Source organism: Protopterus annectens, chromosome 7.part0 (assembly GCF_019279795.1).
Source record: "Protopterus annectens isolate FY-2018-M chromosome 7.part0, PAN1.0, whole genome shotgun sequence".
Lineage (NCBI taxonomy): Eukaryota > Metazoa > Chordata > Ceratodontiformes > Protopteridae > Protopterus > Protopterus annectens.
In genome coordinates this window covers 1,120,925,159-1,120,945,320 of record NC_056739.1, presented here as the reverse complement: position 1 = coordinate 1,120,945,320, position 20,162 = coordinate 1,120,925,159, and the positions used below count along the sequence as shown (strand labels likewise).

General features: G+C 41.3%; 1 protein-coding gene across 1 annotated transcript in view; it reads right to left on the bottom strand.

The window, feature by feature from the left end:
• Positions 1-20,162, bottom strand: part of SPG11 (SPG11 vesicle trafficking associated, spatacsin) — a 2,547,571-nt gene that overhangs the window by 108,950 nt on the left and 2,418,459 nt on the right. The gene's annotated exons all lie outside the window — the stretch shown is intronic.

Genomic DNA, 20,162 nt, shown 5'->3' with positions numbered 1-20,162 from the left:
CTGTAATGTACTTTTTGCTTTTGTGTTTCAGGCCATCTTGAGATGCCAGTATCTGTAAGCTTAACCCAACTCATACATTTATAGGTTTTGGTTCTTGCAGGGGGAGCACTTCATTAAAATGAATGTGTTTCATCTCATGCCAACCTCTGTTTCTCAACTGTCCTCTTGGGCAACTATTTGTGGTTCCCCTGACTTTCACTGAAATTATTTTTTTACATCTGTTGTAAGTGTTACAAGCCTATGAATAGGGCTCTTACAACTCTATACATAGCTTTATTATCATTTGCTGAAGATATCAATCTCCACTGAAAATTAAGTTTCTTAAATTGTGTTACATTCATTAAAACATTGATTAAATATATAAAAATAGCCACACAATTCTCTGTTTGTAGTAAGAGAAGCCTCAGACAATTGGTTTACATGTTAATTGTTCTAAAATTGCTACAGTCATCCTTGTATTTCTGTTAAGTGTTTGTGATCTTGGACATACAGGATTAAACAATGGATGCCAGCAGAGGTGAAAATTGTCATATCCAACTTGATGAGGTGCTAAGTGCATTGGCTTCTGGCTTGGTATTGACTTTCATTTCATTGAATGAGAATTTTAAATGCTGAGCTAAGACGTCTTATGCATTTCAGTGTATGCATTTATCTGAATGTGTTAAACAGTGTAATCTATTCCTGAATTAAGTACAAATAAGTAAAGTCAGTTTTTGTCTAGGTGCATCATGTGGCGAGACAAGGCTTGGCTTAATTGTTTGGGGCGGCTATGCTGTTTTATAAAATGTGTGTCGCTGTCTATAGAATTCTGCTCAGTTGTGGAACTCAGTCATAAAAGAAGGTTGGAGAAGAGGTTTGTGCAGCCTTTGTTTTTATTAAATTACTCCTTTTTAAGAATTTTACTTTTTGTGTGGCTTACTAGTTACCTATTTTTTATACAATATTTATAGTGTTTTCCTTTTATGGATAGTGACAGTATATACAGAATTAGTTTTATTGAGGGGTTGTGAAACCAGAGTTGTCACTTCACCTCCTGTGATGTATGTGACTGATTATGGCCATGCTTTATTGCTCAGATACTGGGCAGGTTTCCCCTGCTGGCTCAATTGAAACAGTCCGCTGCACACGACAGTGAGACATTCTGGTACATGCTTACAAGCCTACTGAATGATGCTACAGGTTAGTGCATGTTTTTATGCATGACATTATTTAAATTCTCTTTCATTGTTTAGGTCAAATATTGAATTTGGAGTATATGTTGTAGGAAGAAGTAAGTATGAATGATGCATTCATTGTATAGTTGTGCCATGTTTTGTGCACAACTAGCAGGGCCGGCCTTAGCCGAAATGGTGCCCTAGGCGAAGTAATGCTCCGGTGCCCCTTAAGCCCCACCCACACCACACATGAAACACCCCTATTTGAGCCACACCCACTGGGTCATTCCCCAAGAAAGCCACTCCAGTCATTTCCTTAAATTATTTAAATGCTTAGGAAGAAAAAGATACCTTGTAATGTAGGTAAACTGCAGCTACCTTTGCATATGTATTTTCTACTTGAAATACCAGAGCCAGATCATGGTAAAGTAGAGTCCTAGGAAGGGTAATAGACCGCCACCCCAGAGCAACTCCCAGCAGCAGCCCCTTCCTCAGCCATTCCAGTGTTCCATTATTTGGTTATTTCACCAGTTACCATGCATACTGTTCTATTTGCCTCTACAATGATTACAGATATTGAAATAAAGTAGCACAAACACAGATAGCCGTTTGCTAAACAGACATTACAGTCTCACAATGAAAACAGACTTAGCATGAGCATTAAACTTCTCTGTCCTTGAAACTTATATTCATTGAAATGGCAAAACTCACATTCATTGAAACGGCATGAAAACCCACATTCATAGAAATGCATCTGGTTGGTGGAGAACTAAGTTTACCTTTGAGCTGTTTTCAAAACAGACTCCTTGCACACATTTTTAGGGCCATGCATTCTTGTATTTATTCTTTAATTCACCTTCCTGATTTTATTGAATTATATTCCTTGTATAATATAGCACCACTTGTTAGAATATGTTTTAAAATTGTAGTTTTAAACATTCTTTTAATAAGCAATGAAACAAAATGTATGAACCAATAACTATCCATTCCAGAAAATGTCAACAATAAAAGGCCACTCAAAACTTATATCATTATAATCCACCGATATTATTCCACACGCACAATCTCTGCAGAAGTAAAATCATCTGAATTCCACATTAAAGAAATCTGTAACTAATGAAGAGGTTGCTACTGGCAAACAACGTTATATATCAATATTATCTACCTGCTGCCCTTGAAAAATTAATTGCCTATATTACATTACAAATTGGTAAGTTGGTAATATTGCAGTAGGAATTGACTAACAAAGTTCACAGTCACTAGGCGTCTCATACAAAAGGACATACTCAGGAGTGTAGAACCCTATCCCCCCTTATAATGCACCAAATAATCAAAAATCGTACAGGCACTGCATATCAGCACTCCATCTACATGGTGTGGGAGTGGAATCCACAGCCTTCTACGCCAAAGGCAATTATGCTACTAACACTGCTTTCATATTTTACAACACAGTGTACCATTTGATAAACAAAAAACAGCTAGTTGCACACTGAAAACATTTACACTTGTTACAGTGTGTTAAATTTGTAGTTTTGAACATTTTTCCAGTAAGTAATGAAACAAAATGTATGACCCAATAATGACAAACCTGCCCATTTCAGAACATTTTAACCATAAATGGCCCCTCAAACTTCCTTAAACAGTATCAGTCAGTAAGCACAGTCTCTGCAGAAGTAAAATTCATCTAAATAATTCTACATTAAAGATATTTGTTACTAATGAAGAGGCTATTACTGTCAAAGAAAGTACAGTTTTGTACCTACCATAAATGTAGATGTTCGAAGATCCACATTGCTGCAGTCCTTACACTTGGGGTAGTCCGCTGTCCTCGGTCGGCCCGAATATCAAAGTATAAGGCTGACGTCGGTCAAGGCGCATTAGACTGACATCAGGACGTCAGGGTACAAATGCGCATGACCGACGTCATATCCTCAGTCTTTTCTTGCCCCAGATGTCAGAAGACCCTAAAAGAAAGGTCAAAACCAAAAGACAGCAAACAACCAACCAACCACCCTTGCACTAATAATATGTACCATATATACAATATACACAATATATACAACCCAACCCACACAACCGCCTCTAACTACAGAGGGAAGGAGGGAGGGTAAATTGGACTGCAGCAATGTGGATCTTGAACATCTACATTTATGGTAGGTACAAAACTGTACTATGTTCTTCATCTCACATTGCTGCAGTCCTTACACTTGGGTAGAATCCCAAAGCAGAGGTAAGGGAGGATGGCAAAACTATAAAGAAGCAGGAGCTGCCAAAATGCCCTGTAAAATAGCAGTGGCAAAACCAGCCCTAGATTTAGAGTAAAGTGGAAGGTGATAATGCTTAGAGAAAGTATGCACTGAACTCCAAGTAGCTGCCTCCAAAATATCTTTAGTTGCCACCCCCTTAAAAAGCTGTCAAGTGGCAGTAGCCCTAGTGGAATGAGGCCTAATCCCAGCTGGAATCTCCTTGCCATGATGGGAATAACAGAAAGCAATGCAAAACCCAATCCACTTAGAAATAGTTTGTTTTGACACAGGCTTGCCCTGAGAACTCAAAGCAAAAGAAACAAATAACTGCTGAGACTGCCTGAACCCTTTAGTTCTGCTCAAATAATATCGCAGCTGCCTGTGTACATCTAAAGTGTGCAAAATCTTTTCCCTTTATTTTGGGGATTTGCATAAAAAGTAGGCAAATGAATAGTTTGGTTTAAAGCCACACTAGAAACCACTTTAGGCATAAAGGAAGGATTAGTACGCAAAGATACCCTATCCTTATGGAAAATTAAGAAAGGCTCAACCGCCATAAGGGCCTGCAATTCAGAAACCCTTCTTGCAGAGGTAATGGCCAACAAAAAAGCAGTCTTCCATGATAAATATTTCAACTCAGTAGTAGCTGCAGGCTCAAAAGGTTGTAGAGTGAGTTTCTCCAACACAAAATTGAGATCCCAAGCAGGAGTAGGAGCTCTACGTGGGGTCTTATATTCTTTGCCCCTCTAAGAAATTGCTTGAACAAAGGATGAGAAAACAATGGTGGGTCACAATCATAGTGAGCCGAAATTGCTGCAGCATGAACCTTAATAGAAGAGAAGAACAAACCTTTGTCCAGTAACTCAGTAAGATATTGAAGAGCCATACTTAAATTAGGCTCAGAAACATCAAAATCCTTTGCTGCACTCCAAAATAAAAATCTCTTCCATTTATCTGCGTACACTTTCCTTGTACTAGGCCTTCTAGCTTCCAAAATAACATTCAAAACTTGCTGTGGAAGTTGAGACCTTCTATGGTTCAAAACAGAATATGCCAGGCTGTTAGGTGAAGAGAGTGAAGCTTGACATTGAGTAAATGACTGTCCTCCTGAGACAACAGGTGTGGAATCGAAGGCAAAGGCCATGGAGGCTCCTGTACCAGACTTCTCAGTAATGGGTACCAGTGCTGTCGAGGCCAATCTGGAGCTATTAAAATCATCCTTGGCTTGTCCTGTCTGACCTTTAGAAGTACCTTTGGGAGGAGAGGCAGAGGTGGAAAGGCATACACATGAAGATTGCTCCAATTGAAAGAAAGAGCATCCACTTTCCAAGCTGTGGGATGAAACCTTTTCGTGCAAAACTTTGGCAGCTGGTGGTTTAGTGGAGAAGCGAACAGATCTATGTCTGGAGTTCCCCATGACACTGTCAATTTCTGAAATACATGAGGATCCAATTTCCACTCGTGGGGATCCATAATTCTTCTGCTCAACACATCTGCTAAGGAGTTCTGTGCTCCCGGCAGAAACCTTGCCTGAAGATGTAGCTGTAAACTGAGAGCAGTCTCCCACAAAATCATTGCTTGCCTGCATAGAGGATAAGAATGAGTTCCCCCTTGCTTGTTGATGTACCACATGACAGTTGTGTTGTCTGTTAGAATCAACACCTGCCCTGGAAGAAGTAAATCCTTGAAAGCTATTAATGCAAACTGGACTGCTAACATCTCCTTCAAGTTGATATGTAGATGTTGTAGTCTGGCAGGCCACTTGTCTTGTATCCACTTTCCATTTAGATGAGCTCCCCAAGCTTTGTCTGAGGCATCTGTCGTTAGAATCTGACTCGCCTCTGGCCGGGTCACAGAGAGTCCCTTGTTTAGGTGACATTCCTGAGCCCACCACAAAAATTCCTTTTGAATGCAAGGTATTATTTGAATGACAGTGTCCAGATCCTGGCAGTGCTGTGTCCATACGTTTCTGAGATACCATTGCAGCTTCCTCATATGCAGTTTGGCATTGGGAAGCACCAGAATACAAGATGCCATGAACCCCAAGGCTTGAAGGACTGTCCTTGCAGTCAGCCTGGACTGATGAGACAATTGATGAAAGTAAAGGGAAAGATTCTTTTGTTTGTCCGGGGTCAAAAAGGCCATCTGGGATGCTGTATTCAGTCTTACACCCAGAAAGCACATGTCCTGAGAGGGTACTAGACTGGACTTTATTTCGTTCACAGAATACCCCAGGCATCTTAGCACTGCTATCACATATTCCAAATGATGAAGAAGCTCGTCCCTTCCTTGAGCCAGAATCAGGCAATCGTCCAAATAAGGATAGATCTGTATTCCTTTTAGCCTGAAGAAAGCTATCACTGGAGCCAGAACTTTCGTGAACACTCTGGGCGCAGTAGATAAGCCAAAGGGCAATGCAGAGAACTGATAATGAGAAGTCCCAGCCAAAACGCAGATACTTTCTGCAACTCAGTCTGATAGGAACATGAAGGTAAGCCTCCTTGAGATCCAAAGTTACCATCCAATGATCTTTGCCCAGCAGAGGTAAAAGCTGTTGTAACGTCAACATTTTGAACTTGGGAATGTCCAGATAAGTGTTGAGGATAGATAAATCCAAAATTGGTCTCCACGTGTTCCCCTTCTTTGGTACTAGGAACAGGCGAGAATAAAATCCTAGGCCCACTTCTGGCATAGGGACCGGCTGTATGGCCCCTATTTGAAGTAACAGAGAAATTTGTTTGTGAGCCTCTAATCTTTGCTGAGGAGGAACGTCTGGCATGCCTTTGAAAGGAGGCAAGGTATGGAAATAAAACCTGTAACCTTGGTGTATGATATCCAATACCCATCTGTCCTGGGTAATTAAACTCCAATTTTCCTTGAAAAGTGCCAACCTTCCTCCCAAAGGTGCTGCCAGATGAGAAGGCTCTGGCAGCTGAAAAGGTAGGTCATTGGGTCTGTTTACGAAAGGACTGACCCCTGCCCTCACCCGAAGACTGTGCAGGTGAACTCCCTGTTCTAGGCCTGAAAGAGCCCTGAGCTCTGCCCCTACCACGTCTAGATCTACCCCTAGACTGGGAATCATAAGAAGGATACGTCCACCCCTTGGTAGGCCAATTTCTACTAAACTTGGAGGCTGAACCTGAAAAAATCTTTAACAGTCTGCATAGACTTAGCCTTGTCTTCCATTTTCTTTAAGACTGCCTCAACAGGTGAACCAAACAACACATCAGATTGTAAAGGAGCATCTAAAATCCTTGTCTTAACATGGTCAGACAAATTCTGATCCCTCAGCCAGGCGTGCCTGCGAAGAACTGACCCAGTGGCAGCCACCCTAGACGAGGCCTGTACAGCATCAAAACCACATTGCAAAGAATGCTTACCCACCTGTTCAGAAACATGTACTAAATCTTGTAACTCTTTACACTCAATACCTTCCGCCAGAGCATCTACCTTAGACTTCAATTGAGAAAGTAGATAGTTTTGGTATTTCAACATGTGAAACTGGCAATTCAAAGCCCTCATAGCTAGGGTGGAAGAAGTATAGACTTTCTTTCCCCATCTATCCAAAGCCCTGGCCTCTTTATCTGGAGGAACCGGATTTTTAACAACAGAAGCCTTAACACCCTTAGGCCCCTGACTAACAGTTTCTGGGTCCGCCCTAGGACTCTTAAAAAGATACTTATGAGCTTCAGGCACCCTGTAATACCTATCCGGCTTAACAGGAGCAGGAGGCAAAGAGTCAGGGTTAAGAGAAGCCTCTGCAAACACATCCTCCACAACATCCAGAACAGGAGGTATAGCCAAAGGCCTATGCTGGGGTAAAAACAAAAATTCTCTAAGCCTTTTCCTGGAATCAGAGAAGTCCTGACCTTCCCACTTAAAATGCTCCCTCATGGAATGAAGAGTCTCTGAAAAAGAAAAATCTTCAGGAGGAGAAGCAGAAGGAGTAGAATCATCCACATCAGAATCAGAATAAGGAGAATACTCCTGCAAGTCTTCAGTCAAGACTCTGAAACATCCGAAGCCTGCTCAAAACTCCCCAACTCAGGTTCCACCCTAGGTCTCTTATCAGGAGGGGGCAAAGAACCTCTAATCAAAGTAATCAAATCTTCTGCCATTTTAAGCATATGCTTCTTGGGCACAGAACCTGAAGAATTAGGTGTGACACCAACTGAAGCTAAACCTGGCCTGCCTCTGGGAGAAGCCTTGGAAACAGAAGGAGAGGGCCTAACCACCCTAGGAAGGGAAGGGAGTACAGTAACCTGAGAAGCCCCTTCAGCCTGACCTGCCTCCTGAGAGGCCACATCCTGCAATAACAAAGTCTCCCCCTGGGACTCCAGAGAAACCTCCGGCGGAACCCCCGGCTCCACCGACACCTCTAAAGAACCGGCGTCCGGTACGGACGGTTCTTCTTGCCTAGGCTTAGCTGCTTTGTCCTTGCGCTTCTTCGAAGAAGCGGGCGTCGGAGCATCCGACGGCATATTATAATTGCACCGCTTCTCGAAGACTAACCTGGCACAATCTAACCTTCTCTTAATAGTGCGCTTATTGAATCTAGCACAAAAGCGACACCCCACAACGTCGTGCTCAGGCCCTAAACAAGGAATACACAAAGTATGATAATCTCTATGCGGTATCTGTTTCCCACAAGAAATACAGTTATTCACTTTTTCTGACATCCGGTAAACCACTGAGGCAAGAAAAAACTACAATATTCCCCAACGGGGTACTTAGCCAACTCTGACTCGGTCTGAAACTCCGAATTCGAAAAATTTCAGAACGCCAACCGGCACTTGCAACGCTGCTTCTGCATCGGACCATGCGGCAAAAAAGACTGAGGATATGACGTCGGTCATGCGCATTTGTACCCTGACGTCCTGATGTCAGTCTAATGCGCCTTGACCGACGTCAGCCTTATACTTTGATATTCGGGCCGACCGAGGACAGCGGACTACCCCAAGTGTAAGGACTGCAGCAATGTGAGATGAAGAACATCTTTACATTTCACTGTTCCATCTACAAATTCAGTGCTTGCTGCCCTTGAAGAATTAATTGCCTACGTTGCATTAAAGAAAAAAAATGGTACACTGGTAATATTGCAATAGAGAATAACAGAAACAGACACTTTCATAGTTACTAGGCATCTTAAACAAAGGACGGCACACTAAGGAATGCAGAACCCCTATCCCCTTTTAAAATGCAACTAATAATTGGCAACTAGGACATTACATACCATGCCTCCATACCTCTCAACCTCTTAGCACAAGAAATCTGAACAAAGCCTAAAATAATGGGGGGGGGGGCACAAAGGCCTCCAAACAGGGGCAGATTATAAATATTGCTCTTATAGACTTAGAAAGTTGCTAGAAGAACAGCATTTGTCTTAGCATGCATTTTCTGAAGGAAATAAAGGCTAAAAATCAAATGTGTGACATTTAGTTATTTAAATCCTCACTGATTTTCCATAAAAAACACAAATTTTATGATGAATAGGTCAAAAATATGAGGCAAAAGTCTGGACAGTTGAGAGGTATGCTTACCTCTCAAACTCTTAGTGCAAGAAATCTGAACAAAGTCTAACATGATGTAGATTCAATGGTAGAGAAAGTAGGGATAGAGTTTAAATATTGCACTTTTGTAACTTAAAAAGTTGATTTTGTTGATCCTACTCTTTTTGATAGGTTCTGTAATATCTTTTATAGCCACATGAGCTACCATTAACTCAGGCAGAGAGTGCATCACCCACCAAAACCTGCCCTGCAGTGTCAGCAGTCTAGCCACCTGCACTGGGAATAGAGCTCACAGCCTTCTGGTCTTTGAGAATAAGTGCATATCATGTAGAGCCACTGCTACTGCAAACTGTATTAGGTCCCTGAAGAAGTCAATAGCCAATGCACCTTCTTAGATGGGTGGCTGACTTCTGACAGTTCAACATAATTACACATGTACATTCTGTAGCCAAAAGCCAGATTTTATCTGCGTATTTGTATTCTGTCAAGTGGACCATTGAGCATACACCTCATAGTATCTTAATATGTTCCACTTTTGTCAGCTACATAAAAAGATTTATCACATTGCTGCATCTTATCTGAGACTGCATAGAGCTAGTTATGTGTTGTGAGAGCCATTACTGGCATTGCTAGCTTTGTCTTCTTACAAGAATCTCAGCATTATTACTTCTTAGGTCATGCTGTTTTCCAGAGCAGTTGAACGTTTTTTTTTTTTCCTTTCTTTTGTGTGTGTGTGTGTGTGGGGAGCTACATTCTATAAGTTAATATGCAGTTTCAGGAGTCCTGGCTGCAGCTATTTTCTTCACTCAGTACATGTGTGACGTATCTTTATTTGTGGAGTATGAGCATATGTATTTCTCTGTAAGACAATGCTGCCCCTTTAATGAATTTGTACACTATGGTTTACATTGTGTATTTCTGGTTAAACCCACCCAGGGTTGCCACCTTTTCAAATGCCCACAGTGGGACATTTTTGGCACAAACATCGGATTTTGCAGGCCAAAACATACCCACGACCAGTACAAAGGACAGAAATTCACTTTTTTGCCTAAATAAAAACTTATTCTTGTAGCATTTTAGTTGCTTATTCTGTTTATTTTAACATTTAGGTGTTTCAGATACAGAATAACTGTTTTTTGCAACTATTACATAAAATATAGGAAATAATTTTGCCCTAAAATCTCAGGACATTTGCCATTTTTTTGCAGGACACAACCGCCCAAAGAGGGACTGTCCCTCGCAAAGTGGGACAGGTAGTAACCCTAAACCCACCCCTTTAAATCTATTCTTTCAACTGCTATCATGCAGGCATACTGTACATCGGGTGGCTAATACACTTCAATATCGCCAATTAAATTCCACACACACACACACACACACACACACACACACACACACACACACACACACACACACACACACACACACACACACACTTTCTCTTGCATCCAGAAACCTAGTTTAAACTACACAAACACACACACAAATACACTTACTTACCTTCTTTTTAAACAAAATGGCCACACGCATACGCACGGAATTAATCCCTCTCAAAGTGCTTGTTTAATTTCCACGCGCCACCATAAAACGCCTTTACTTCAGTGTTGGTGATTGGCGAACGTGCGTATGACATGCATATATTTCTTCTTAAAGGTAGTGGAAGCCTCCTCATCACACTGCAGGTATAAAAGTGGGAGGGCACTCACTCATCCCCCTCAACCTGCGATTCTGGCACCCTATGGTTTATTTATTCATTTTAATTAATGTACTTTTCTTATTATGCGTCCGCATAATAAGAAAAGTAAATTAATTAAAATAAATAAATAAATGAACACAAACTGTGCCCTTTACTGTATGGCACCCAGTTCGCCTATGCCTAAGGCCGGCCGTGATTCCAGTATGCTTTCCACAACAGTCAGTATTCTGAATTTGAGGAGAAACAGGAATAGCAGGGAGACTAAGTAAACAGTGATTATTATATCGGCTTTCTATAACAGAACAGGTAACCTTCCTGTTCTCTACCTTTCTATTCAGACTAGTCATTTAGAATAAAAGCCTATCACTCTCTTTTAAACTAGTAATGACAGCCTCTACTGGCCCCGGTGGTGCAGCAGTTAGTATTGCCCCCTCATAGCAAGAGGTTCTCTGGTTCGATTCAATGCTGGAGCATCTTCTGTGAGGAGTCTGCATGTCCTCTCTGTGGTCGAGGGAGTTTTAAAAGATATGTAGGTAGGTGCATGCGTGTGTGTGTATCTTCTGTGAAGGTTGGGCACCAGGGCTGGCAACTCGACACCATAAAAACTCCACTGCCAATCTGCGGACCAGTGATCCACTGTGGTGTCCCCTAACCAGGAAAAGCCAAAAGATATTGGTAATGACAACCCCTCCTTACCCCTTTACAGATACTAAAGAGAAAGTCATCTCAGAAGACCACCTTCAAATCTGAATCTAGAGAAAAAACATTCTTGAATATTTCACCCACCTTATAGAATACCTTAACACTGTACATGAAAAAGCAATCTTTTCTAACTTTCCAAAAAAAAAAAGCAAATGATTCAAGAATTCTGGTTAGTAGCATTTCAAATTAAAACCTTGATGACCACATCACTAAATATTCAAGCATTCTTCTGAATTTGGATTTTACACTTAAACGTGAAATATTTTTAAGAGATGGGTAGGACTATGAGGGGAAAATATAGGATTTCTCCCCAAGCAAGCATGGATGGCTCCAGGGAGGCTAGAGTGCAGTTAACTGAATTCAGAGTACAAAATAGTTAATGTTAATCGAAAATGGCAGATTCCTGAGAGAGAAGGTTAGGAAGAATCTCAAAGGACTGAGAAAAATCCTTGTTATAACTGAAAAGTATTCCTATAAGCTGTTGGAGGGTTTATTATCCTCTGTTTCAGGAGGTGATCTCCTGTGTGAGGATAGTAAATCACCCATGTGATCAATGCAGCTGGAAGGATTCGAATGAGCCATGCTTTCTGTAATTAATTGTTTTTGGAAAAGTAGTATGTGTGTGTCAGAAATCAGTAACCAGAACTATGAAAGTTTCTGCATTCAATAGCAGAACAGATAGTTTCCTGGAATAATTGTTTATGGTATGTGTGTCCTGATTTATGTTTTTCTTCAAGCAAATGTTAATGCAAATAAACTGGAGCTGGCCTTCAGACTGGTTTTCTACTGTAAGCTGAACTAAGTTATTGTAAGACTTGTATTAAAATTACACATTAAAGAAATGTGTTTTATATTATTACAATTCTTATTCAGGATTCAAATACCAACTTATAAAAGTAATAAGGCATGTGCATAGGAGTGTTAATCACCCATTGCTTTTTGCTTTCTTTTAATGTGAATGTGATTTATAATAGACTTGTGTTGCCTGATAATTGTATGGTTCATGTGTCTTATCCATTAGATGGAGACAAAAAGTCAAATTTCAGAGTTGCATGACTACAACTTGAGTCAGTAAGGACTGCCTTTACCCCGAAAAGAAATCTTAATTTAGGCCTCAAAACAAAGCACAATGTTAAAAACATGGTCAGAAACTAGAAGCATGCGTTTACCCTCTTTGTCCACTAATTTTTAGTTTCTTCTAGCCCACGTTTCCCTTAGGGCAGACATAGGGTTATGTTAATTTATTTTATTTGCTTACTGGACTGGTGCACATTCATTGATGTGCACTGTGCAGATTTCACCATACACCTTGAAGAACAGTGCTGGGTGTGTGCTAAGATTTACATACGGCACACCCTTTCATAGTTAGGTTACCGCAATACACTTCCATTAACATTAGTAAAAAAAAAAAAAAACCACGAACAGACACACACTCTTTCTCTTGCATACAGTAACAAACAGTTTGAATTACACACGCATACACTTACTTACCATCTTTCTAACTCAAACTGCCACATGGACTTAGCCCCCCTTCATAGAACTGCTAGCTTAAAATTTGCGCGCGACTGCAAACTGAATATACTTCCACACTGGCGTAAGCACGCATGATTCTCTTTTAAGGAGAAGACGCTAATACCGCAATCGACCTGCTGCAGATGTAAAAGTGGGAGGGCACTCACCCCCCATGGTTCCGAGTCGGAACTTCCGACGCCCTTGTATTTTTTTTTCCTTTATTTTAATTAGTTTAGTTAGTGCATTCTTTCTTCCCAGCACCTGCTGCAAGCACTGGCAAGAAAGAATGCAGTAATTAAAATAAAAAAAATAAATAAGCCAAAACTGCGCCCTTTACGAGGCCAGCCTGTAAGATGCCCTAGGCGGTCGCCTAGTTCGCCTATGCCTAAGGCTGGCCATGACAACTAGCACCACACTGGAGTCTTTACAAGTCCAAAATCAGGTATAACGTTTAAGTATTACCCTAATTCACATTAGTAGGAGAATAACCTGACTGGCAACTAACCGTGATTTTCTCCTTATCCAACCCGGTGAGAGGCACATCTGTGTGTCTCACAGTGGAGTCTCCTATGACTAATATGTTGGGTTTATGGTAAACCCTTAGTGGTTGTGAGGCATAGGTGTGTGGACTATGTGTGGTATGTGTTGTGGAAGGCTGTGGAGATCGCGTGTGTTTTTGCTTCGGAGGTCTCCTTTGTTTGGGTAAGTTTATGCAGAGGACCTCCATATATGTAGGTGCGTGTTGTGTAGGTGTGGGTGGTGTTTGAGGTGTACTGATTGTGTTGACAGCCTTTTCAGTGCCAGATATACTGGCTTGATGTGGAGACAGCTTGGACTGTACGTTCCTCATGTAACTGTATCTCTCACAAATTGTGTTCCTAGGTGCTAGTAGTAGATGGTTGTCCGTATACTTGAGGCAGTTGCTACACTGTCTCAGGATGCCCATATCAACCAACCTGGCAGGAGAAACTGTAGGTAACTGTCCATTCACATTTGTCAGAATCTAAGGGAGAAAGGCCAGGGAGAGCTAAGGGGTGGTCCTAAAGCCCGAATGCTTAAACGAAAACTAAGAGCTTAGATAACACTTAAGAATAATTTAGACAGGCTATAAACAAGCAGTAATAAATGCAACAGAAAAGATGCAATTGAACACTTTAGAGAACAGGCAGCAAGTAGCATGAAGATTCAAAGCAAGATGAAGTAACAGAGTAGTAGGAAGAAACACAAATTAGAAAAATATAAGCAGCTGAATAAAGTGTTTTTTTTTTTGAGAAAGTTTTTGGATCACTATGAGATTCCAAGTTTTTGGTGATTTTTGTATGCAATATTTGTATGTGCATGTGAAATGTAAGATTATAGGTTCCATAGGTAAGGTAAGTACTAGGGATAGCTGCTCTTGCTGGCTAATTTCCGCTTTTGTGTTTGAAATAACCTATCCCAATAGGTTATTGATTGGCCTTACCTGTCCCGAGGTTGATAATTAAATATTACCCCTTAAGAGAATAACTGGGATCATGCCATAGATAATATGAGTGGACCCATGCATACAATAAAACATTTAGGAGCTGCACATGCCCATTGGTAGTGCATGGTGACATTTTGGGGTATATTTTCTGTTTCCCATCCATATACCTTGGTTGCAGTTGAAAATGGACAGGGATGAACTTTGTTTTATATGGCTGGGGAGTCTGTTCCACAGCAGTGGTATCCTCTGCAAAATATACCTGTCCCTCCAAACTGTTCTATTAATGTTGCAGAAGAGGTTTAAATGCCTAGGCAAATTATTTCTGATGACATTTGACTTATTGATGTGCAGTAAATCCATTAGTAATAGATCAGAGGATGCCTTCTATGCCAGACACAGGTGACTTCTTTGGAGTCTGTAAGATACTGACTATACTGACAGGGGTTTCATTCGGTTCATGTAGGACATGTTGTTTAGGCCTTGTATCCTTTTAGTAAGGTATCTTTGTGTGAGCTCCAGTCGTCGCATGTGTCTGAACAGATACATGCCAAAGGGGGCATTAAGTGGAATGATTGGCGACACATTTTCCGACTGAAATCAAACGTCCCCCTATAAATACACAAAAGAATGCAATGATGTGAAAGATGGTAAAGAGTACAGGACCATGTTCGATGCAAGTGGTTGAAAAAGAACTTAAAGCAGAAGTGAGACAAGCCACGGGAGACAGAAGGTGAAGGAATTTTCCAGCTGAGAACAAAGGCAAGTAGGCTTTCAAACCTGGTACTGATACAAAGAGGCAGGTACTAGGTGAATGATACCCAGGGTTATTCCAGAATGAGTGAGACACAAATCAGCAAAAAGGAGGAGGATATGAAGAATGGACACCAGATTAAAAAGAATGTTACAAAAAATGGACAATGTTCATGCTGGAATTGTGGTGAGGGCACGACACAATAAAGACAAGTCAGAAATGATACCCAATGGAGGTATCACACAAATGCAGCTGTCACCACGTACAAGGTGAAGGTAAATCAGATAGGCCAGGCAATTGTGGCATAGCAATGAAACAAATGAATGTGAAAATTAGGAACAGGATTCATGAATAAGTGGAAGCTATATCTTTTATGAATAGAAACACACCATTGAAGAAAAAGACCCAAAATGTAGAGCAGCTTTATGTAATCTACTGTAGTGAGTAAAAGGAGATTCTGGAATTTGCAGGGTTATTGGAAGCACCGCCATTGTGCAAGTGAATGAGGGCAACTCATTTTAATTCAGACCTAGTCCAAACCAGAGTTTAGGCAGTGGTTGGGCAGAGTACTCAATGTTGCTGCTAACTCATGGTGTAAACCATTCATAATGGGGATTGGCAGGTTAACCGGCACCAGTGTAGGCTGTGCTTGCCCTTGAAGGCATCTATGAAGACCTGCTGTTGTGTGATATCAGGTGAGGAGGTGGTGGTAGGAATGTTTTGGAGTATATGTGGTGGGGACAGCGGTGTGAGGAGTTGTCAGTGAACTTGTCTGCAATCAAGCTGTCCATTTACACTAGTAAAGTACATGTGGCACCATCCACTACTGTGCCTTTAGCCCTCTCTCGAGTTATGGATAATGTTGATTTGTTGTTCAGTTCAGATGACTATGGAAAGATGTCCTTCCAAAGGTGGGTTTGTTCATTATTGCCCTTAGACAGCAATTCAGTTCTTGGTTGATTTCAGTTGTTTATGTTGATGTTCAATGTCCATGCTTGTTTAATGTTTTTTTTAACTGTCTGGATTTTGTCCTGTCATGAATATCATAACTCATAAGAATTGTACGAATGTATATGCAGTGCTCCTGGTGTATATGCCAGTGTACATGTCCTTGGCATCAGTGTGGATAAGACCTAGAAAGCTACTACTGCTATTTGCTTTACAGTCTGTACTTGGCTTTAGAGAAATTTGTTAGCCTACTTTTGCATATGGTTGAGGTCTGATGATGTCACTCTGGAAGACACTGACTTAGGATCAGATTTCAACAGGTAGGAGTTTACAGCATACTGGCCTTTTTGATGCGGAAAACATTTGATTACAGACAGCCTCTTAGATTGCAGAAGTGCATTTAACAATGATTTTATGTAGCCTGAATTTTTAATTTGTTTTCCTGAAGAGGTAAAAAACCCTCTCTCTTTCCAAAGTTGCCCAAAAATCATGTACCATCCCAAAAGCATAACTGCTGTCTGTACAAATACTGGCAACCAAATATAACTTTTGGTCAACTAATAACTGGCCAAATATAACCAAAGCCTTCTTTAGCTATGTTAAGAATCTAAGTGGCAACTTGCAGATATGCACTGAACTAGTGCAAAATAGCACAAAATATACTGAACCTACTGATATTACCAACATCCTGGCAAATAGATTCAGTGCAAACTTCAGCCCCCTCTCACCCCCAAAAGGGCCCACAACAATACCGGAAAAGTGTAGTGTCCCGGAAATCACTGATGTACAGGTAAAAATAGCCCTTTCAAAAGCCAAAAACACAGCGTCAATGGGGCCAGATGGTGTCCCAGGCTGCGTCTTGCATGAACTACAGAACTAACTAACCCCCCACCTAAACACGCTGTTTAACCTCAGCCTCTCCACAGGCTACATGCCCATAGAATGGCGCACAGCAACAGTTATTCCACTCCACAAAGGAGGGGCCACAACTGACCCTGGTAACTATCGCCCCATAAGCCTGGCTAGCCTGGTCTGCAAGGTTATGGAGCGCATCATCAAGGAACTCATTAACAAAGACATTGGGAACCTCCAAACACTTGACCCGACCCAGTTCGGTTTTAAGGGCAGATTATGCCTACTAAACCTGGTTGACTTCTTCGAGACAGTCACCAAGGCCATAGATGAGGGAAAGGTTGTTCACACAGCCTACCTTAACCTCTCCAAGGCTTTCAACACCATTCCCCACTCAGGTATTACAGAAAAACTCACCAGCCTGAACATAAACCCCTACGTCACGAGATGGGTTACCAACTGGCTTACAGACAGAACTCACACGGTAAGAATAGCGGGCTCCAGGTCCAACTCTAAACCAGTCACAAGTGGTGTCCCACAAGGCTCGGTCCTGGGACCCCTACTATTCGGCATATACTTCTCAGAAGTACAGGCAAACACAGGAGGACTATGGCTAACCAAGTTCGCCGATGACTGCAAACTGGGAGCCATAACTGACTCTCCAGCTGACACGGACATCCTCCAAAAGGGCCTTACTGAGATGGACACCTGGTGTCAAAGTCATGGCCTCAAGCTAAATGCCAAAAAATGCATTGTCATCCTGTTTGGGAAAAACAAAACACCCACAAATTACCACATAGGTGACAGCCCCCTTAATACAGAAGAGGAAATAAGAGATCTGGGGACCCAGGTAGATAGTAATCTCTCCTTTGACAATCATATTTCCAAAGTAGTTAGGAAATCCTTCTATGTGGCCCATCTAATTACTAAAGGGTTCGCATCTAGAAATAAAGAGGTTATAGTGCCCCGCTACTCATCACTCATCAGACCCATCATAGAGTACAATGACCCATTTGGGATGTACCTCACAAGACACTTCCAACAGCTGGAGAGACCACAAAAGTACCTCACCAAGAGGATTACTGGCCTCAAACATATGTCCTATGCAGCCCGACTGAAAAACTCTGGCTGTACTCAGTGGCATATCGCTTACTCAGAGGTGATCTCTGCCTGACTTACAAAGCCATGTCCAACTCAGAATTGATGGACATACTTCACCTAAAGGAATCCAAGTCACTGCGAGTCATGTGCTCTAGTGAGCTAAACCTCGCCACAACAATAAATAGAACATGCTGGAGGGATAGATTCCTGTCACAGAAACTCCCCATGCTTTGGAACAAAATTCCAAACTACATTAGGCAGAGCCCCCAAAACACACTTCAAGAAAAACCTTGACGAGTGGATGGATAACAGAAAATACACCCATGGGATCACTTCATTGGCTTTCCTTGACAGAGGATCAGTTAATTAATCAACGGGGCGGCGAAAGCTGACAAACTCTGACTAGGCTTATAAATGCCCTCGGGCAGATAGCCTCATACCTACCTATGAACCTTGTCTTTGGCTAACACACTGATGTTTTGCAAAGCTAATAACACAGCTGAGTGAACACCCTCTAATCTTTGTTGCAACAATATTGTCTCTTCAGTGCAGATGGCTATTCCCACAGTCAGTTGGTCTCTGTGATTTCTTCCATGAGCCATCCATGAACAAGTTCAGTTCAGCATTATATAGGAGTATCCTTGAAGTTCTTCCTAGGTGAAAGCAAATAGTTAAACATGCACAATCATGTGCTTCACCATCATCAGCAGCAGGGAACAGAGACGCAGGATTTAGAACAGGACAGTGGATCACAGAAATAGATGGATCAGAAAGAAGTGTAAGTTCTAATCGATTTAGATGTGCAGTCAGTAGTGGTTGAGTTGTCATTTTAAGCAAAAGTGATTATACAGAATGAGGGACAGCTACTGTGAGATCATGCCCAAGCAACAGTGATTGTGCAAGATTAAGTATAATGGCAGCAGCAGCAACTGCCCTTAAACTGGGTGGTAAATCTTTTGCAACAGAATCAAGTTTCATGCAGTAATAAGCTAATGGACGATAACTGTCCCCATATTTTTGTGCAAGTACTCATTGACCAAATCCACTTCTTTCATGACAGAATAAAATAAAAGTTTTATCATAGTCTGGTAACCCTCAAGATGGGGCAGTAGCTAAAGCTTGTTTAAAATTATGAAATGAATTTTCCTCTTCACTATTGCGAAGGAGAGTCTGTGGTGTATGCTGCTTTAAAAGATTTGTCAAATGTTTTGAAATTTCTGCGTAGTTAGGAATTCACTGCTTGGAGTATCCTGTCATACACAGGAAAGACCTAAGCTGTCGGTGAGTAGTCGGATGTGGGACCTTAGACATTGTATGAATACGAGATGGTAACACTAGCCTGCTACCCTGTGATATTAAATGACCAGGATAATGTACCTGAGGTGACATTGTAGTTTTTCTCTAGACACTTTGTGCCCCTTTTCTGCAAGGATACTCTGATAATGCAAGGTATCCTGCTGACATCGCTGAAAGAAATTTGATGCTATTACTACATCATCTACGTATTGTACCAACACAATCCCACCGGGAAATGTCACATTCTCCAAATCTTTTTTCTGACTTTGAGAAAATAATGAAGGATTTTCAGTATATCCTTGTGGCAACCATGTAGGGGTATATTGCTGTCCCTGATAAGTAAAAGCAAACAGAAAGTGATTGTCAGGTTGAACAGGTATAGAAAAGAATGCAGAGCATAAATGTATGCCAGAATACTAACTAGCTGTAGGTGGTATGCAACGCAGTACTGGTGGTGGATTTGGATCAACAGGAAGAGTAGGCAATACTCATTTATTTACAGGTGTTAAGTCTTGTACATATTTATAAGTATCCTTTCCTGCCTTTTTAACTGGAAAAAAATAGGAGTGTTAAAAGGGCTTTTAGCTGATATTATTATTCCTTGCTGTATCAGAGACTGAATTACAGGTTTGATTCCCTGCTCTGCTTCGGGCTTTAGCAGATATTGTGGCACTCTAGGAAGAGGTTTTGATGGGTCTAATTTTATTTTTACTGGTTCTGCCGATTTCAGTATACCTAATTCATTTGCATGCTTTGCCTACAAGTTGGCAGGTACCTGCTGTAGTAACTTCTCCATCTGTGTATGCTTCCAACAGGGTGTTCCTCACCTTCTGCTAAAACTGCCCAAACTTCCCCATCTGATACTTTCAGAACATTTTCGAACAGCACTTCTGGGGAACAGTAAATAGTAGAACCCAACTTGCACAACA